Below are 23,242 nucleotides of genomic sequence, written 5' to 3'. Positions count from 1 at the left end.
GAACTGCCCCCACTGAGCCCCACCAGAACAGCCCAACTCCTGGAAATTGCTGCTACTACACAGGACCTCTACTGCCTCACTCCAGGAGTTTCCTCTAATCCAGAGCCTTCTTCCCATGGCCCAGAGGGAAAATAAAGGAGTAAACTCAACATGAAAACTGCAGAAAGAAAGCTGAGGTCCATAGAGGTGAGAAAAGCATACATTGCACTAAAAGACCCCAGCAGATATACACTGTTATCCTCAACAAGGAAGAAAAACTTTTAAATTTTTTGTTTAACTTTTTTCATATATTAATCATTTTATCTAAAGTCAGGAATGAAGCAATAATGTCCACTTTCCCCATTCTTAGTACAGTAGTAATAGTAGTGGCACTGCAATTCCTAGCAAGACCAACAAGGCAAGAGAAGGGAATAAAAGGATCCAGATAGGGAAGGAAAAGGCCAAATTATCCATATTTGCAGATGACAGGACTCTCTACATTAAAGACCATAAACATTCCACCAAAAAACTCCCAGACCTCATGAACATTTTGGAAATATATCAGAATATAAAATCAACAAAAGAAAATCAGTAAGGATTAAAAGAGGGGGTTAATCTGGTTAAAGTACAATATACTACTGGATGAAGCACCATGATGAAACCCATGTATATTTTTAAATATACACTTTAAAAATGAGGGATAAGAATGTAAAAGAGGACCTGTTAGGGGGTGGGCACTAATGGGAGGGAGAAGAAGGATGGAGATGATGAAGGAAGGTCAATGTGGCTGATGTACTTTATGTTTCTATGATAATAGAACAATGAAACCTGTTAGTATCATTTTAAGTAAGGGTAGGAGGTGAGAGTGAATCTAATGAAGGTACATGGCAAGCATATAACAAAATATCACAGGGAAACCTTCCCTGTACAACTAATGTATGATAATAAAAATGTTTTAAAAATCAGTACCTTTTCTACATACCAACAATGAACAGACTAAAAAAAAAATCAAGAAAACAATTTCATTCACAACAGCCACAAAAACTAGATATAAGTAGGGTTTATAGTTATAAACTTAGGTATACACTTAGCTAATGAAGTGAAAGACCTGTACCATGAAAGCTATGAAACCTTGAAGAAAGAAACAACCAGAAGATGGAAATACCTTCCATGTTGACGAATTGGCAGAAATAATATTGTGAAAATGACTCTACTATTGAAATCTGCAGATGCAATGCAATGTCCATCAAAATCCCAATGTCATTCTTCACAGAAGCAGAAAAATCAATCCATAAATTCATACAGAAAATTAAAAGATCACAAATAGCAAAATCTATTCTGAGGAAAAAGAGAAAATCTAAAGGTATCACAATGCCAGGTTTCATTTTATATTTCAGAGCCATAGTAACAAAAACATCATGGTACTGGCACAAAAACAGACGTGAAGACAAAGAAATACAAGCACACTGCTATTGTCATCTTATCTTTGTCATACAGTGGAGGAAAAACAGCCTCTTTAACAATGGTGCTGGAAAAACTGGTTATCTACAAGCAGAGGACTGAAACTATACCCCTATCTCTTACCCTGTATAAAATTCAGCTCTGAGTGGATCAATGACCTTAAGATCAAAAATATTAACAGTACAATAAGAAAAAATAGGACAAATCTGGAAGGTATAGGTATAGGTAATTAGATTCTGAATAGGATATCAATTGCCTAGTAAAGAAGAACAAGAATTGACAAGTGGGACTGCATCAAATTAAGTTTCTTCACATCAAAAGAAACAACTAGCATAATCAACAGACACACATATCACAGAATGGGAGAAAATCTTCACCTCATACTCAACAGATAAAGGATTAATATCCAAAATATACTAAGAGCTTTAAAAATTCAAAACCAAAAGACCAAATCGTCCAGTTCATAAATGGGCAAACAAAATGAACAGCAGACAGTTCTCAGAAAAAGTAAAAAAGGCTAATAAATCCATGAATCAACATTCAACATACTTAGCCATAAAGTAAATGCAAATCAAAACTACAATAGGAATCCATCTCACCACAGTCACAATGGCCCATCCTCGGGAAAACAAGCAAAAACAAATGCTGGTGAGGATGCAAGGAAACAGGAACCCTCATGCAATGTTGGTTGGAATGTAAACTACCGAAACCACTATGGAAATCAGTATGGGGGTTCCTCAAAAAACTAAAAATAGACCTACCTTATCACCCCAGCATACCACTCCTGTGCATATATCCAAAGGAGTGTAAATCAATATGCAAGAATGATACCTGCATACCCATGTTTATTGCAGCTGTCTTTATAACAGCCAAAGTATAGAAGCAGCTGATGTGTTCAACAACCAAGTATGGATAAAAATATGATTTATATCTATACCTGCCTAGAATATATATGTGTGTGTTATAATGGAATATTATTTAGCCATAAAGAAAAAATGAAATTATGACATTTGCAGAAAAATGGATGGAACTGGAGATCATCATGCTAAGCCAAGCATTGCTTGTTTGTTCTCACTCATTGTAGAACCCAGACTTAAAATGATGATGGTGGTGGTGGTGGAGATGATGATGCTGATAGAACATGAATGAAGAGTGTGGAGATCAGTGGAATGGGGAGGAAGTAAGGAAAGAATATTAAGAGGTGAAGAGGATAGAAGTATGCTACGTACATACTTATGAAGACAGCATAATGAAACCCACCATATGCTGAAAGAGGGGGAAAGACAGACAGGTAGAATGGGAATATAATAGAGTGTGTGAATTTGTTCAAGGTACACTGTATGCATGCATTGAGTTATCAACAAAGAAATCCCCTCACATGTATGATAAATCAAAGTTTAATTTTGCCTAAGTTTTTATTAGCATACATTAATGTCATAAGGGATGTTCATTGTGATAACTCATAGACACATACAGTGCACATTAAATAAGTTCACCCTCTGTATTGTATTCCCTCAGGCCCTTCTTTCTCAAACAGTATGTGGCAAGTTTACATGATGTTGTCTTCACATACGTGTGTGTGGTGTGAGTGCCATTTTATTTCCTGTTCCTCACTTCACTGATTACCCCTGGATAGTCCTAATTGCATTCATGTCCCACTATTATTACCATTATTGTCATTTTAGGTAATTCTTTATATGAGCAAAAACTTATGATATTTGATATTTTGAGCTTGCCTTATCTTGCTCAACATAATGATTTCCAGTTCTATTCATTTTTCTGCAAATGATATAATTTCTTCTTTATGGCTGAATCATACTCCATTATGTATAATACCACATTTTCTTTACCCATTCAAAAGTTATTGGTCACCTATTCTGATTTCATATCTTGGCTATTGTGCATATTGCTGTGAACAATTTCTCTCTTATATGTTGATTTACACTCATTTGGAAATATAGATTCAAGTGTGGTATTGCAGGGTCATAAGGTAGGTCTATTTTTAGGGTTTTTTGGTGATCCTATGGTTTGAACTCAGGTCTTTGCACTTGATACACAGGCACTCTACCACTTCATCCATGCCTTCAGCCCCTTTTGTTCTGGCTCTTTTGCAGATAGAACCTTGCTTTTTCCATGGCTGGCCTGGAACCATGATCATCCTGATCTCAGCATCCCAAGTAGCTAGGTTTATAGGCAAGGGTCACTGACACGCAGATATTATGTTTCTGGATGATTCTGGTAACTGTTTCCTTTGATATGCAGAGAGTTTTTATACTTGATCTTAGCCAAAGGCCAAGAAGTGATATAAAAGTTTTCAATTTGATACAGTCACATTTGTTAACTCTTCTTGTTATTTCCTGGGCAATTAGTGTCTTATTCAGAAAAAATTACCTATGCCTGTATCTTCCAGAGTTTTCTCTATTTTCCATGGAGGAATTTCAATATTTTAGGTCTTACATTAGGATCTTTGATCCATTTAGACTTTATTTGTATACAGTGTAAGAGTTTGGATCCAAGATTGAGTCTTCTGTATATAGATAGCCATTTTCCCAACATCTTTTGTAGAAGAGACTGCTTTTTCTCCAGTGTGGATCTTTGATTCCTTTGTCAGGATCAGATGGCAAAAAATTTCCACGTTCTCCTGCATATGCCAACTATAGACCCAAAACAAATGCAGTAATATTATTGGACATAGGTCACACACTAAGGGGAGAACATACAAGGGAGGAATTAGGGAAAGGGAAGGAAACTTAAAACTTGAGTGTGGTCAATGTGCTCACGGTAGAGGAGTGAATAAAGTAATCTTAAACTGGCAGAGGCCACTATGGAAAGGTGATCAGGAAGTAGAAAAGAGGTTTGGTAGAGATGAACCAATGTGGGTTGTAATACACAAGTGCATGGAAGCAGTGATCGGAATCTGTCTGTATAGCTATCTTTATCTCAAACTAGCAAGAATGCTATGTCTTTTTTATTATCTCCTATGTTTTCTCTTCAACAAAATCAGAGAACAAGAGGGTGGAACAGGTTCTGCCCAGAAGTGGGCAGAGGTGGCCCAAACAATGTATACACACATAGGTAAATAGTAAATGTAGAAATGATAAAATATAAGAAGGGGAAAATTGAACTTTTTGTTTATCTTTTAGTTTTTTATTTATTTTTGTTGATTTTCCGACTAGATGATCTGTCTTGTGGTGAGAGTTGAATGTTGAAGTCATTCACTACTCTTTTATTAGTGTCTTTTTGTCTATATTTTGTAGTATTTGTCTTATGCACTGAAATTCAGTGCATATGTATTTACAAATGTTATATTTTCTTGATGGATTATTCCCTTTATCAATATGAAGTGACCTTCTTTGTCTTCTCTGACTAATTTGGCTTAAAGTTTGCATGGTCAAACAGGTCAGCCTGTTTGCTCTCAGACTCTACTTTCATAGAATATCTCTTTCCATCCTTCCACTTTAAGGTTCAGTTTTCTTTGCCAATGTACATCTTATAAACATTGTTATTATAGACATCTTATATCAACAGATAGTTGGGTCTTGATTTTTAAGGAAATATACCAGTGTATGTCTTTTAATTGGAGAACTGATGCCATTCACATTCAGGGTTGTTATCCAAATGTATGTAAATCCCGCCACACTTTTGGTTTTGTAATTTTTGATCCTTCCTTGCTACTCAATTTTTATCTACTTTTCATTTCAAGATTTTTCATTGTATGGATTGTTTATGTTGACTTCAAGCCCTAGTCTCTACTTGATTCTGTCTCATTGTGAGGTTTCAGCTGATTTTTTAAATTTTCTATTCTTTTGCAAATTTTAATTTGACTATTTCTCAGAATCTCTATATCCTTTTTAAATTTTTGATACTCTGCATTATTTTTCTTATTTCATTCAACTGTTTACTTGTATTAATTTCAATTTATTCTGATTTTAATTCATATCCTCTTTGATTTTGTTGACCATTCTTACGATCAGGTTTTGTATTCATCACTTAATTAACAAGAGAGTCTTTTTTGAGGAATTGTTGACTTTTGGAAGAGTGATGTTGTCTTGTTGGTCTTATTTCTTGTGTTTATGCATTGGATTTTCAAACCTGTAGCCAAGTTGTTGGTTGGAGTTTTTTAATTTCTTGTGTTCTGTCAGTTGAATTATTCACGAAGTTCAGACTATACTGGTCTGTGGCAGAGTTGAGGTGCACTGGAATAGCATAAAGGTCAATGGTCAGATAATTGTACAATGTGCTAAAGACACCAGGAATGACCCCATCAGCCACTCAGAAAAGAGAAAACAGGCTTCTGAAACAACAACAATGGATAGACACACCCACTGTGACAATACAATAATAAGTGATTAAAAGCCAATGCCATCACAATTCCAATAACTTTATAGGAATAAAGGGGCAAAGTTAATAAACATGTGAACTAAGAAAATATTAGTTAATAAAGGTAGTAATAGAATTAAGATAGCAAGAATAATGCTAATTAAAAGCATGAGAAATATAGACAAAAATTAAAGGAGAGAAGAAAGAGCTAAATAGAATGGGGAGGCCAAGAAATAATGAATATATAAGAAGATACAGATTCCAAGATGGTGGCTAGAGGGAGGAAGCAGAAAGCGAGCCTCCTATAGTGAAATCTTGGACAGACACTGGATACACACTTTGCAGGCATAATCACTGAGAAGAGGCATAACTTTGACCCCTCCACACCTCCAACCAGCAGAGAGAATCTCCACTTCACGTTAAATGGAGAAACCAGGAGGGCCCCCAGGCCGCCAGTCACCGGTGCCCAGATGGCTTGGGAAGATGCGGACCAGGTGAGCTTTGTGGTACCACAGTACTCCCACAGACAAGCCTGGCCCAGAGCAGCATAGCCCCCTGGACAGACTGACCTTCACCCAGAGAAAAAAGAGAAATTGACTAATAAGCAATAAGAACAATAAAGACATGCGAGAAAGAGGGTGGGGCACACCGAGTGCTGAAGATTGGGGGAAGAGAATCCTTCCAGGGACTGTAAATAAACAAGCAAGTCTAGCCAGAGAGACTCTGGGGGGAGCGGGGGTGCACACCCAGCAACCAGGAGTGGGAAAGCTTGTGAGAGTGGTGGAGGGAGGAAAACTCCACAGGAGAGAAGGGAAGACCCACTTCCCACGTGAGCTGTAAACAAACATGGCGGCTGGCAGGAGCAGCAGCACCGCCCAGTAATCAGGTGCAGGAAAGCTTCTGAAAGCAGAGGTGGGAGAAGAACTCCACAGGAGAGGGGGGAAGACCCACCTATCACATGAACTGTAAATAAACACACAGGCCTGAGAACTTGGGTGCAGTGTCACCTTTCCCAGTGTATGGAAAGGGGAAAGCTTTTAGCAGAGGTTCACACACAGGAGAAATCTGAGCAAACAAAGCCTGCAGGGCCAGGTGAGTGTTAAGCTCACCCCTGAGATCTGCATAAATAACGCCTCCAGCAACAGCAGGCTGACAGCAGGAGGCAGGCAAGTGACAGTTGAAGGTACCATTCTCAGAAGTGTCTCCAGACTCTTTTTTTTTCTTTGTCTCCCTACCTTTGATGAGAGAACAACCAAATTACACCTTCAAGCTGAAAAACTTACTGAAACTGTATTGCATATGAACTTGGGACACTTGGTGGGGGTTTTTTTGTGCGTGTGTGTGCAGTTTTGTTCTACTTTATGCATCTCCTTTGATGAGACAACTACAGAACAACATCTGAGGCACCATCTCCAGGATTGGAGACTGAGATGGACACCCAAATTATTAAGACTGAAACTTCATTGCATTTGAACTTGGAGGTATTTTGGTTTTTTGGTTTTTTGGGGTTTTTTAATTTTCTATTTTTTCATTTTATTTTAATACACTTTTATATATACATTTTTCTTTCATTTACTTATTTTTTATTTTTATTCTTATCCTTATTTTTTTATTTTTGATTTTCAATCCTCTCTCTGTCTCTCTAATGTCTGTTCAGCTTGCTGTCGATTAGTACACTTAAACTCCCTGCTTATACCTTTGAAACTTTCTTGTCTGATACCTTGTTCTGTTTTCTACCTCCAGTCTGTGTATTTGTTTTTCCCATTTCTTTAACTTCTTACTTTCCATCTCAGCTCAACCTTCCATTCTAAATGTTAACATTGTTATTATTACAAGCTAGAAAATACTTAATTGCACACAGTACAGGGAGTAACAACACCAAAGACAATGACAGGAAGACAGAAAAAACAGGGAAACCAGTTTCTCCACAGCAGAAAATTACTACAGGAACCAAAGGGGAATGAGGAAAACAGGTACTCAGATCCAGACTCCAACAAAATGAAGATAAACTATGCCAAAGGACCCAATGAAGCCCACAAGAATAATTTAAAAGAAGACATACTACAGGTACTCAATGAGAATTTTATAGAGATGATACTGGATAGGGTCAACAAAAATGTACAGAAGACACTCAAGAAATTCTAAGACAACAAAAATAGAGAATTTGAAAAAGCAAAAGAAGAAATAAAGGAAACCATAGAAGCACTGTATAAACACCAAAATGAAAGAAAGAACACGATGAATAGATAGATAAATGAACTCAGGACAAAAATAGACAACATTAGAGAGGAAACCAGCTAGGTTATGGAAAACTTCAGAAAAAAGAATGAACAGACTGCAAAACAAAATGGAAGGCCAATCCAGCAGAATAGAACAAACAGAAGACAGAATCTCAGAACTTGAAGATGAAATGGTAATTAAAGGAAAAACCAAAGAACTATTAATTAAACAACTCAAGACCTGTGAAAAGAAAATGCAAGAACTCACTGACTCCATCAAAAGACCAAACTTGAGAATCATGGGCATCGAAGAAGGAGAAGAGGTGCAAGCAAAGGGAATGCATAATATATTCAACAAAATAATAACGGAAAATTTCCCAAATCTAGAGAAAGATATTCCCATACAGATGCAAGAGGCCTCCAGGACACCAAACAGACCAGATCAAAATACAACTACCCCACAACACATCATCATTAAAACAACAAGTTCAGAAACTGAAGAAAGAATATTGAAGGCTGTAAGAGAGAAAAAACAAGTAACATACAAAGGTAAACCCATCAAAATCACAGCAGACTTCTCAACAGAAACATTAAAAGCAAGAAAAGTGTGGAGTGAGATCTTCTGGGCACTGAAAGAAAATAACATCAACCCCAGGATACTCTACCCAGCAAAACTATCATTCAAAATAGGTGGAGAAATAAAAGTCTTCCATGATAAGCAGAAACTAAAACAATATGTGACCAGAAAGCCACCACTACAAAGGATTCTTCAAGGGATTCTGCACACAGAAAGTGAAACCCAACTTAACCATGAAAAGACAGCCATCACCAAACCACAGGAAAAGAAAAAGCAAAACAGTAGAGAGTAACCTCAACTTAGGTACACACAATCAAACCTTCAAACAACTAAGACAACGAAATGACAGGGATCACCACATACCTATCAGTACTAATGCTTAATGTTAACGGACTTAATTCACCCATCAAAAGGCACCGCTTGATTAAATGGATTAAAAAGTAAGATCCAACAATTTGTTGCTTACAGGAGACACATCTCACCAACAGAAATAAGCATAGGCTAAGGATGAAAGGCTGGAAGATTTACCAAGCCAATGGCCCTCGAAAACAGGCAGGAGTAGCAATACTTATCTCTGACAAAGTAGACTTCAAACCTACATTGATCAAACAAGATAAAGAAGGACATTCCATAATAATAAAAGGGGAAATAGACCAAAAGGAAATAATAATTATTAACCTGTATGCACCCAATGTCAACACACCCAATTTCATCAAACATACCCTGAAAGACCTAAAAGCATATATAAACGCCAACACAGTGGTTGTGGGAGACTTTAACACCCCATTATCATTAATAGATAGATCATCCAAACAAAAAATCAATAAAGAAATCCAAGATCTAAAATATGCAGTAGATCAAATGGACCTAGTTGATGTCTACAAAACATTTCATCCAAATTCTACACAATATACATTCTTCTCAGAAGCCCATGGAACCTTCTCCAAAATAGATCATATCCTAGGGCACAAAGCAAGTCTCAGCAAATATAAGAAAATAGAAATTATGCCATGCATACTATCTGATCACAATACAGTAAAAGTAGAACTCAACAACAAAAGTAAAGACAAAAAATATGCAAACAGCTGGAAACTAAGTAATTCATTACATCATGAAGAATGGATCATTGATGAAATAAAACAAGAAATTAAAAAGTTCCTGGAAGTCAATGAAAATGAAAACACAACCTACCGGAACCTATGGGACACAGCTAAGGCAGTCCTGAGAGGAAAGTTTATAGCCTTGAGTGCATATATTAAAAAGACTGAAAGATCCCAAATCAATGACCTAATGATACATCTCTAACTCCAAGAAAAACAAGAACATGTAAATCCCAAAACAAACAGAAGGAGAGAAATAATAAAAATAAGAGCTGAAATCAATGAAATAGAAACCAAAAAAACCACTGGCAAACCTGACTAAAATGAGGAGAGAAAAAGCCCAAATTAGTAGAATCAGGAATGCAAAAGGGGAGATAACAACAAACACCATGGAAGTCCAGGAAATCATCAGAGACTACTTTGAGAACCTATATTCAAATAAATTTCAAAATCTTAAAGAAATGGACAGATTTCTAGATACATATGACCATCCAAAACTGAACCAAGAGGAAATTAATCACCTGAATAGATCTATAACACAAAATGAAATTGAAGCAGAAATCATGACTCTCCCCAAAAAGAAAAGTTCAGGACCTGATGGATTCTCTGCTGAATTCTATCAGACCTTTAAAGAAGAACTGATACCAACCCTCTTTAAACTGTTCCACAAAATAGAAAGGGAAGGAAAACTGCCAAACACATTTTATGAAGCCAGTATTACACTTATCCCAAAACCAAGCAAAGACACCTCCAAAAAGGAGAACTATAGGCCAATCTCCTTAATGAACATTGATGCAAAAATCCTCAACAAAATAATGGCAAACCGAATTCAACAACACATCAAAAAGATTATTCACCACAACCAAGTAGGCTTCATCCCAGGGATGCAGGGGTGGTTCAACATACAAAAATCAATAAACGTAATAAACCACATTAACAGAAGCAAAGACAAAAACCACTTGATCATCTCAATAGATGCAGAAAAAGCCTTTGATCCAACACCATTTCACGATAAAAGCTCTAAGAAAACTTGGAATAGAAGGAAAGTACCTCAACATTATAAAAGCTATATATGACAAACCTACAGCCAGCATTATTCTTAATGGAGAAAAACTGAAACCTTTCCCTCTAAAATAAAGAACCAGACAAGGATGCCCACTATCCCCACTCCTATTCAACATAGTACTGGAATTCCTAGCCAGAGTAATTAGGCAAGAAGAAGGAATAAAAGGAATACAAATAGGTAAGGAAACTGTAAAAATATCCCTATTTGCAGACGACATGATCCTATACCTTAAAGACCCAAAAAAACTCTACTCAGAAGCTTCTAGACATCATCAATAGCTATAGCAAGGTAGCAGGATATAAAATCAACATAGAAAAATCATTAGCATTTCTATACACTAACAATGAGCAAACTGAAAAAGAATGTATGAAAACAATTCCATTTACAATAGCCTCAAAAAAATCAAATACCTAGGTGTAAACCTAACAAAAGATGTGAAAGACCTCTGCAAGGAAAATTATACACTTCTGAAGAAAGAGATTGAGGAAGACTATAGAAAGTGGAGAGATCTCCCATGCTCATGGATTGATAGAATCAACATAGTAAAAATGTCTATACTCTGAAAAATAATCTACATGTTTAATGCAATTCCCATCAAAATTCCAATGACATTTATTAAAGAGAATGAAAAAATCTACCGTAAAATTTATCTGGAAACACAGGAAGCCATGAATAGTCAAGGCAATACTCAGTCAAAAGAACAATGCACGAGGTTCACAATACCTGAATTCAAACTATATTACAAAGCAATAACAATAAAAACAGCATGGTACTGGCACAAAAACAGACATGAAGACCAGTGGAACAGAATAGAGGATCCAGATATGAAGCCACACAACTATGAGCAACTTATCTTTGACAAAGGAGCTAAAAATATACGATGGAGAAATAGCAGCCTCTTCAAGAAAAACTTCTGGGAAAACTGGTTAGCAGTCTGCAAAAAACTGAAACTAGATCCATGTATATCACCCTATACCAAGATTAACTCAAAATGGATCAAGGATATTAATATCAGACCCCAAACTCTAAAGTTGATACAGGAAAGAGTAGGAAATACTCTGGAGTTAGTAGGTATAGGTAAGAACTTTCTCAATGAAATCCCAGCAGCACAGCAACTAAGAGATAGCATAGATAAATGGGACCTCATAAAACTAAAAGCTTCTTTTCATCAAAAGAAATGATCTCTAAACTGAAGAGAACACCCACAGAGTGGGAGAAAATATTTGCCAGCTATACATCAGACAAAGGACTGATAATCAGAATATATAGGGAACTTAAAAAACTAAATTCTCCCAAAACGAATGAACCAATAAAGAAATGGGCAAGTGAACTAAATAGAACTTTCTCAAAAGAAGAAATTCAAATGGCCAAAAAACACATGAGAAAATGCACACCATCTCTAGCAATAAAGGAAATGCAAATTAAAACCACACTAAGATTCCACCTCACCCCTGTTAGAGTAGCCATCATTAGCAACACCACCAACAACAGGTGTTGGCAAGGATGCAGTGAAAAAGGAACCCTCTTACACTGTTGGTGGGAATGTAAACTAGTACAACCACTCTGGAAAAAAATTTGGAGGCTACATAAAAGCTAAACATTGATCTACCATTTGATCCAGCAATACCACTCTTGGGGATATACCCAAAAGACTGTGACACAGGTTACTCCAGAGGCACCTGCATACCCATGTTTATTGCAGCACTATTCACAATAGCCAAGTTATGGAAACAGCCAAGATGCCCCACCACTGACGAATGGATTAAGAAAATGTGGTATCTATACACAATGGAATTCTATGCAGCCATGAAGAAGAACAAAATGTTATCATTCACTGGTAAATGGATGGAATTAGAGAACATCATTCTGAATGAGGTTAGCCTGGCCCAAAAGACCAAAAATCGTATGTTCTCCCTCATACGGGGACATTAGATCAAGGTAAGACACCTAAAAAATTACCCAGCATTTGTTGCCTTTACCACAGAGAAACTAAAGCAGATACCTTAAAAGCAACTGAGGCCAATAGGAAAAGGGGACCAGGAACTAGAGAAAAAGGTAAGATCAAAAAGAATTAACCTAGAAGGTAACACACACGCACAGGAAATTAATGTGGGTCAACTCCCTGTATAGCTATCCTTATCTCAGCCAGCAAAAACCCTTGTTCCTTCGGCTTTTCTAGCTAGCGCTCAATGGATGCCAGGTCTGTCCTCATTTTCCCAAAGACCAGCTTATATATGGTATCAGGCTCCCACCTCCACCAGCTCATAATCATTATAAAATAGTTTCCACCAGTGGGCTGGGAAAAAGAGAAAACTTTCCCAGTGTCCATGCCTTATCCAGATTGCAGGACCTGTGTTTGGTAAGATTGCACATCTGTTTGGTACTCAGTCCAGTATCACTTGTGGGGTGTGTGTGTGTGTGTGTGTGTGTGTGTGCATCCCACATCTCCTCACACACAGAGGAGGGACCACTCCAGTGGCAGCGTAGAGAGTTATAGGATTGGACACATGATCACCTATTTCCTCCAGGACCTGGGGCATTAGTGATCATTGTTTAAATTGCTCTGGAGATAAAGTTAACATATTGGATAACAACTCTTCACCCTCTCTGACAGTCTCTGCAGAATTCACAAGATATGGAAAGATACCTTGGTGCTTATAAAGATAAACCACCCAATTTAGGAAAACAAGTTGATTTCCTTATTTCTTTATTATAGCTGTAATTTTTTAATTTTAGTTTATCATTTTTACATTTATTTACATGTGTATACATTATTTGGGCCACATTCCTCATCACCCCCACTTCTGGGCAGAAACTGTTACACCCTCCTCTTCTCTGATTTTGTTGAAGAGAAAACATAAGAGATAATAAGAAAAACAGTGTTTTTGCTAGTTTGAGTTGAAGACAGCTATACAGAGAGATTCTTAGTGTTGTTTCCATCCATTTGTGTATTACAGCCCATATTGGTTCATCTCTATCAGATGTCTTCACTACTTCCTAGTCCCCTTCCCATAGTGGCCTCTGACTGTTAAAGAGTACTATATTCACTCCTATACTGTGAGCATATCAATCACATTCCAACATTAGGTTTCCTTACCTTTCCCTATCCCTCTCCTGCATGGTCTCCCCTTATTGTGTGACCCATGTCCAATAATATTCCTGCATTTGTTTTCAGTCTATAATCTGCATATGTGGGAAAACATGCAATTTTTGGTCTTCTAAGCCTGACTAACTTTGCTTAAGATGTTCTCTAGTTCCATTCATTTACCTGCAAGTGACAAAATTTCTTTCTTCTTTATGGCTGAGTAAAAGTCCATTGTGTATAAATACCACATTTTCTTAATCCATTCATTAGTATTGGGGCATCTTGGCTGTTTCCATAGCTTGGCTATTGTGAATAGTGCTGCAATAAACAAAGGTGAGCAGATCCCTTTGTAGTAACCTGAGTCATTTTCCTTTGGGTAAATTCCTAGGAGTGGTATTGCTGGATTATATGGCGGATATATATTTAGTTTTTTTAAGAAACCTCCATATTATTTTCCATAGTGGTTATATTAGCTTACATTCCTATCAGCAATATATATGAAGGTTCCTTTTTCCCTGCATCCTTGCCAACCTTTGTTGTTGGTGGTGTTCTTAATGGTAGCAATGCTAACAGGAGTGAGGTGGAATCTTAGTGTGGTTTTCATTTGCATTTCTTTTATGGCCAGAGATGGTGAGTATTTTTTCATTTGTTTTCTGGCCATTTGGACTTCTTCCTTTGGAAAAGTTCTGTTTAGTTCAGCTACCCATATATTTATTAGGTCATTGATTTTGGAGAAGTTTAGTTTTTTCAGCTCCACTATATTCTAGTTATCAGTCCCTTGCCTGATGTGTAGCTAGCAAAGATTTTCTCCCATTCTGTGGTGGCCTCTTCAATTTAGAGACCATTTCTTTAGTTGTGCAAAAGTTTTTTTTTTTTTAATTTCATGTAGTCCCATTTGTCCACCCTTTCTCTTAGTTGCTGAGCCACTTGAGTTCTACTTAGGAAGTCCTTGACTATACCTATTGTTTCCAGTGTATTCCCTGTTCTGTCCAAAATTTTGTTTTATGGGATTCTTTTTTTTTTCATCCTCATGCTTTTCCCTTTCTGTGCAGCTTTTGCCCAGACCACTCTGAAATTTTTATTTTCTCTGTTCAACTCTTCATGACTCTCTGTTCCTTTTATTTTTAGAGAAGCATATATCCAGTTACAACTGGATCCACAATGCATGTTTTCTTCACCTTTCATTCATTTTTCTTGGTTTTGCTGTAGTGTCTTACCACTACAGCTATATGCAATCCACGTTTCTTACTGGATCCTCAGCCCAGCACAATGGAGTTTCTCTCTTTTTTTTTCTACTTTCAGAAACTTACCTTCCTTTTATTTATTTATCTGTTTTTTTTTTCAGTAGCAGGGCTTGAACTCAGGGCTTCATGTTTGCTAGGCAGATGCTCTACCACTTGTGTCACACCCCTTGCCAACCTTCATTTTTTAAAATTTTATTGTAGTAATTCCATACATGCATACAGTGTACATTTAACAAGTTCATCCCTCCCAATCTTTTCTTTTCTAAATATGATTCTATTGAAATCTCAGCAGCTTACTACCATTACCAACCTGAAAGGGTAACTACTCCAATTGTTCCTGGTTACTTACCCAGAGCTTCATTCATTACTTAGACAAAGTGGGCATAACTATTAGAGACTGTTTACAAATATTCTGAGACAAAGGAATATGTGTGTTTTCTTAAAAGTAAAAAAAATCTACTACTGATTTTTTTAAATGTGTATTAATTTATTCACATGTACATACATTGTTGGGTCACTTCTCCTCCCTGCCCCCGCCCCTTCCCTCTCTCTCCCACAACCCTCACTTCCAGGCAGAACCTGTTCTGCCCTTTTCTCAAATTTTGTTGAAGAGAAGACATAAACAATAATAAGAAAGACAAAGCATTTTTGCTAGTTGAGATAAGGATAGCTATACAGAGAGATTCCTAGCATTGTTTCCATGCACAAGTGTGTTACAACCCAAGTTGATTCATCTCTTACCTGACCTTTTCACTAGTTCCTGATCCCTTTCCCATACTGACCTCTGTCACTTTAAGGTTTCTGTATTAGCTCCTCTTCAGTGGGGACATCAGACACTTTCATGTTTTGGGTTTCCTACCTATCCCCATGCCTCCTGTATGTGCTCTTCCCTTAGCATTTGACTCAATTCCCACAACATTTCTGTATTTTCCCTAGATCCAAAGTCCGCATATGAGGGAGAACATGGATTTTGGTCTTCTGAGACTGCCTAACCTCACTCAGAATGATGTTCTCCAGTTCCATCCATTTACTTGAGAATGAAAAGATTTCATTCTTCTTCATGGCTGAGTAAAACTCCATTGTACATCAGTAAAACATTTTTTTAATCCATTTGTCAGTAGTGGAGCATTTTGGCTGCTTCCATAACTTGGTTATTGTGAATAGTGCTACAATAAAAAAGGATGTGCAGGTGCCTCTGGAGTAAACTGTGTCACATTCCTTTGGATACATTCCCGGGAGTGGGATTGCTGGATCATATGGCAAATATATGTTTAGGTTCTTAAGAAGCCTCCAAATTTTTTTCCAGAGTGGTTGTGCCAGCAGCGTACAAGGGTTCCCTTTTCCCCACACACTCACCAACACCAGTTCTTGGTGGTGTTTTTGATGATGGTTATTGTAACGGGGTGAGATGGAATCTTAGTGTGGTTTTGATTTGCATTTCCTTTATGGCCAGAGATAGTTAGCATTTTTCATGTGTTTTTTGGCAATTTGAATTTCTTCTTTTGAGAAAGTTCTGGTTATTTCAGTTGCCCATTTCTTTATTGGTTCATTGAATTTAGGAGAGTTTAGTTTCTTAAGTTCCCTGTATATTCTGGTTATCAGTCCCTTGTCTGATATATAGCTGGCAAATATTTTCTCCCACTCTGTGCATGGTCTCTTTAGTTTACAGACCATTTCTTTTATTGTGCAGAAGCTTTTTAATTTTATGAAGTCCCATTTGTTCATCCTTTCTCTTTGTTGCTGAGCTACTGGGGTTCAATTGAGGAAGTCCTTGCCTACACCTATTACTTCCAGAGTATTCCGTGCTCTTTCCTGTACTAACTTGAGAGTTTTGGGTCTGATATTAGTGTCCTTGATGCATTTTGAGTTGATCCTAGTATAGGGTGATAAACATGGATCTAGTTTCAGTTTTTGGCAAATGGATAACCATTTTTCCCAGCAACATTTGTTAAAAAGGCTGTCTTTCCTCCATCTTATATTTTTGGCACCTTTGTCAAAAATAAGGTGGGCATAGCTGCATGGATTCATATTTGGGTTCTCTATTCTGTTGCATTTGTTTTCATGTCTGTTTTGTGCCAGTACCTTGCTGTTTTTATTGCTATGGCTTTGTAATATAGTTTGAAGTCAGGTATTGTGATACCTCCACATTGCTCTTTTTGATGAGTATTGCCTTGTCTATTCACAGTCTCTTGTGTTTCCAAATGAACTTTAGGGTACATTTTTCAATGTCTGTAATGAATTTCATTGGGATTTTGATGGGAATTGCATTAAACATGTAGGTTGCATTTGATAGTATAGCCCTTTTTACTATGTGGATTTTACCAATCCATGAGCACGGGAGATCTTTCCACCTTCTGTAGTCTTCCTTGATCTCTTTCTTCAGGGGTTTGTAGTTCTTCTTGTAGAGGTCATTCACAACCTTTGTTAAGTTTACTCCTAGATATTTCATTTTTTGAGGGTATTGTAATGGAATTGTTTCCATATATTGTTTCTCAGTCTGTTCGTTATTGATGTACAGCAAAGCTAATTATTCTTGTAAGTTAATTTTGTATCCTGCTATCACTGCTTTTTAATTTCTTTCAATAATAAGCATTTTTCTCAATGATGTAAGGATATCTCTTATTCTGTATTTATATTTCTTAGCCTATATTTTAAAGAGTGAGTTGTATTTTACTGTGATCATGGGCTTCAAGGAATAATTTTTTTCAGTTGAGTGTCACTTAAGCCTCTGTATGGAGAATGAGAAAAACTCAGAAACCACATAGTGCTGGGTACCTGTTTGTTTCCCTTTTCTCATCCTCTTCTTTTGAAAAGGAGTCTGAGCAGTATAGGACAATGAAATTTAATGTGTCTCAGAATTCCCCTTGCTGGTGATCTCAGACGATCAACACTGCAAGCTGTCCCCATTGGACTCTTCATGTATATATACTCAGTCATCATCGTGGAAATCTGATGATATTCTTGATTGTCTGCTCTGATTCACACCTACCCAAAAACTTTATTTCCTTTCCAAATTTTCCATTAATGGTGTGTTTTTTTATCTCCATCACAGTCCCAAAGATGACCCTGGACATCCAAATTCACAGCACATCCATCTCCTAGGTCTCACAGAGATGTCTCTTTTTATCACTTTTGGATGTATGAATGTTATGTTTCTGACTAGCATGGCCTATGATGGATTTGTGGCTATCTATAATCCCCATGATGTATTCATTGTGAACTTTCTCCTTTGTAGCTTCTTTGTTTTCCTGTCTCTTTCAGTCATTCTTCTGGACTCCAGGGACACAATTTGATTGCCTTGCAAATTACCAAGAATTTGGAAACTTCCAATTTCTTCTGTTACCTTGTCCAATTACTTATTCTTGCCCATTTGGACAACTTCACTAATAACATAATGAAGTTCATTGTCTGTACCATACTTTTATACCCCTAATTCAGTGATCCTATCCTGTTAAAATAAATTTGTTTCTTCTGTTCTGAGAATCCCATCACCAGTTGGAAGTAGGAAGTCTTCTCCACCTATACATCACACCTGTCTCCTTTTTGCTTATTTTGTATAATAAACATTAGCATGTACCTTATCTCAAGTGTATCACATTCTCCTCAAAATATTATGGTGCCACCATCATGTACACTTGGCTGAATCCCTTTATCTGTTACTTAAGAAACAAGGACATTAAAAGTGTCCTTAAGGTGTAGGAGGGTTATTATGGTGCAAATACTGTGTACACATATATATAAATGAAAAAATGAGATTGTAAATAATCCAGGAATGGAGGGAGGAGGGATAAAGGAGAATTCAATGATGATATATTTAATATATTGTAAAAATTTTTCTAAATGCCACAATGTATCCCCAGCACAACAATAAAAATATTCCTTAAAAGAATCCCAAGTAGCACAGTCTACTCTCAGGGCCATTTAATATATAGTTTAGAAAAAGCAACACTTAACTTATAGAATTATAAATCCTGTCACTATGATCACATTATTTTTATAATTTTATGAATTTTGGCAAAACTTTTCACAGTGGAAAGGTCATTGCCAGGGTTAGGTGCTGGTATGAGTAAGAAATTTTGATTAGAATTTCAGTGTGGGTAAAGGAAAAGTTCTGAATGATGAGTTTTGCAACAATGCAAATGAAATTAATACCACTGAAGTATTTGCATAATATGTTTATAATGATGAGGCTTTTTTGCTTTTTCTGAGATTGGTTGACACTTTGTAGTTCAGGTTGGTTCCCAAGTCAGTATGTGATCCAGCCCGACCTCCAGTTCAACATCCTCCTTTCCTCCACCTCCCCAGTAATGGAACTGAATGTGTGAAAGACCATGCCCAGCTATCTTGTAAAGTTTTTATGTGTACTTTACTTCAATGCACATGGAAATAAAAAGCAAATCGGTCTTGAAAATATATTATGTGAAGGAAGTGATTAGTACATATGAGCTTAATCAAGTAGAGAAAAATCCCAAACCTATTGTGGATATTCATCGTCTCTTCTCCCACCATTTGTATCAGGAAGTCCTTAGAGACTGAGAAAACATGGACGAATTTGGGTATTTATGAGCTGTGTGCATTGAGTCTCTAAGATCATGTAATAGTCAAAAACTTTCATGTCCTTCCCACCCTTTATGTTGATGGCTCCAGTCCTGTAAGACCATACCTTTGTCTCCTTCACCCATGGTTGTATGCATCATGAAGCTCCCATCTGACACTGTTCATATCAATCCTGAGGACAGAGACTGAGACTTCACTGGGCTCAAGGCTTTAAAAGGTGTATAGATCTGCACTCTTTGGTGATGAGCCAACAGAGAAGTGACTTTACTCAGTAAGTACTTACAAAGATGGTAGGTACAACAAGGAGCATTGGAAGTTTAGTTTCCTCATCATGAGGTCACACTTAACAGTTTGGGTAGTCATCTGGGAGGATAGCAATATAATTTTTTTTAGTTATGAGGACTTTACAGTTTATGGTTTTAGTGAGGAGACCAGAGAGCACATTCAAAACTTGCTTTACAATGACTCTGTTTCTACTTTGTGTAGACATCTCACCCTCAAAAGCAGAAAATGTATGTGTCTCTAAACTGTTCCTTAATCTCCACAAAATAATTATAGTATTGATTGTGAGGAATCTGTCTTTGTACAATTATATGCATAAAGACATGAAATGCCCTCTTTTATTTCAGATTATTCAGAGCTCATATAACTTATTGGTCACAGAAGGGGAATCAAAATAAGACATATATTGAACATGAAATAGACTTTTCCTTATTTTCCTTAAATTAGCCATAATTACTGTGGCTACAAGACAGTTGATGATTTTCTGTCTGTACTTTCAATCTTTTAAGGTATGTACCATCGACCTAGAGAAAAGATAAAATAACTCTTGTTTGTGTGCTTTGTCATGCACGTATGGGCCCCAAACTTCCATTATATGATACCTACATCAATCAATTATTGAAATATATGGAAGAGATTTTCATTGATATAGAAAGAAAAAGAACAAAGATGAAAGGCGCAGGTAAACATAGTGCCTCTCATTATAGAGCCTCCCACAATCCAGTCTCCAATGCCATTTGAAAACTCTATCCACCAATGAGCTTACAATTTCCATGATAATTATTTTTTCACAGTACTGCTATCTGAACTCAAACTTCATGCTTGATAAGCAGACACTCCACCATTGAGTCACTCTGCCAACCCTAATACTTTGTTTTACAGCATGATCATCATTTTTTTAAGTTCCAGACCTCACTTAGGTCATACCTGTATGCATGGGGTTATTCTTCCTATCTACACTAAGCAGTAAAAGCACAATGATGCAGATGTAATCACATATATTGTGCATATTTTGGCAGCTCAATGACATTGGGAAAGATGTTCATTTTCTGACTCCCATCCCATGAAACGATGTTATCTACTGGAGACAAATGAATTAACACATTGTTCCTTATCCTAATTAAATTTCTTAGTATGTTATTACAAAGAGATAATTTGTCAGGCTGACTGCTGAGAAAAAATTCATCAGAAATCTTAAGATATAGGTAATAATTGTTTTAATTTCTTAGAGACAGGATCTGAGTATTTCCTAGTCTGCTCTTGATTGGGAAACCTTCCTACTTCAGTTTCCAAAGTTCCAGTATTACAAGAACTTCAAATGCAAATATTCAGATGTTATTGGTTTGGGTGTGAGGTCAGATATTAGATATATCTAGATATTTTAAAATACTAATCATTAAGCACATTAATAAATGAAACAACTCATTATGTAATTGAAATATTTTAAATGCTCTTTCTTTAAACAACTATACATGGTAAATATTTGTTATACCTATTTTACTTTTGAGTGGACTTACATAATTTGCTTGTGCAATAATATTTTCTTTAAGGTGTATTCTAAGATGTGTTTAACTTGTTTTAGGTACTTTTCTTTTTTTGCAATTGTACCTATTAAATCATAGTGTGGCCTGACAAAAAATTCACCCCAGGTTTCCTTCACACAGACAAAGTAAAAGAATTGCAACCACAGATTTTAAAAAATACTATGTGCACATTTATTAATTAGAAATAAGAAGGCTTGTAGTTAAACCTCCTCTTGGAGATTGTCTTGGTGTTAAAGTCTTCAACTGTAATTGCTGTTTTCCCTCGTATGTAGGAGCTAGATCTATAAAATAAATGTACACAAAAAACATATAAACAGAGAGAGAGAGAGAGAGAGAGAGCATGAGTATATTAATGGGTCCATCTGTGGGGACTATAGGGAGGTGGGAGTGGGAAGGAGAACGTTAGTGAAAAATACTGAAACATTGCATCTGTGTATGAAGATAATATAATGCAATTCTCTATAAACTATTGAATAATAAGAGAGCAGGGTAGTAAAAAAGAGTAGCAGGAGTATACCTGCTACAAAAGCACTATTTATACATGTTTGAAATACCAATTCAAAACCCCCTTAAAAGATTAATATATGCCTTAAAAAATGAAGCACAAGAAGGTAAAGCAGGTCCTGGCTGTGAGTACGTACCAAAGGGAGGGGAGGGCATAAGGAAAGGGTGAAGGAGGGTGAATGCATTGGATGGATTTTTGTATTCATGTATGAAAATAGAATATTGAAAACTTAAAATTGTTTCAAGAAGGTGGTAGGAGGAAGGAAGGAGAAAGAATGAGGGGTGAATCTAATTAAGATATATTTTAAGTATGCAGGTAAATGTCACAATGAAACTCCCCTGTACAACTATTATATGCTAACGAAAAGGACTGCTTGTGTCCAGGAAATCAAGAAGACATATGACCATTCTAGTAGAGAATACAGAATCATGAGAAAAAATGAAGAGCTGTCACACATAGTCTGTATTTCACAGATAGTATATGGAGTCAATGCAAATAAACCTGCATAAACTTTTAAAACTCCAAGGGTGCTTCTCATTTATTATTTTTAATCACAGATACAGTGAAGACTAATGCCACATTGGTGATCAGAGCCTCCATATGATTATAGGCAGTTAATTAAACCACATTTATGAATACTTGTAGTTGAGGAAGGCCAAGGAGAGGAGTTACATATTAACGTTTAAAACATGAGCAATATTTGGATGAACACAGGAGGTAATCAGAAAAAACAAGAATGATTACAAAAATACTAGGAGGTATCACCACACAACAATTTCTGATTATAAAACATCAACTTTAGGTGTTAATAAAATGAAGCCCGAGCTTATGTGGACTGTTTATAAATAATCTTAACATATTCTTAGAAAAATAAAATACATTTTTATACTTCTTAATTTCCTTCTATTAGAATATTTTATTAAAGGAAATGAAATTATTTTTTCTGAAAGAGTCGTATTTATTTTATCATGGTCATTGATTCCTTATCTCTAATGTTCTTGATTCTCTAATATGATTCAGATTACTCTCAATAAATTGTGTGTAGAAGGAGGTGAACAACAATCAAAAAGTTATAAGAAAATTGGGTGCTTCACAATTGAAAAATATTGCTGAAGGTACGTGGAAGCAAATGTGAATTATTTACTGCATACATCCAAAAAATATGAGTGCTGGGTGCATTGTCATTAGATTCATTTTCCTAAAGTTTCTGAGCAATATGGAGACAAAATAAATTTAACATGCGTCTCGCAGTTACAAATCATGACTGTCTTAAATTACCTGGATCTGCAGCCCATCCTTTTTA

General features: G+C 36.4%; 1 protein-coding gene across 1 annotated transcript in view; it reads left to right on the top strand.

The window, feature by feature from the left end:
• LOC109689076 (olfactory receptor 7E178-like) overlaps positions 1-23,242 on the top strand; it is a 32,046-nt gene that overhangs the window by 7,776 nt on the left and 1,028 nt on the right. The window lies entirely within an intron of this gene.

Source organism: Castor canadensis, chromosome 14 (genome assembly GCF_047511655.1).
Source record: "Castor canadensis chromosome 14, mCasCan1.hap1v2, whole genome shotgun sequence".
NCBI classification, from domain to species: Eukaryota; Metazoa; Chordata; class Mammalia; order Rodentia; family Castoridae; genus Castor; species Castor canadensis.
Note: the sequence above shows the minus strand (reverse complement) of the source record. Positions and strands in the feature narration are given on the sequence as shown.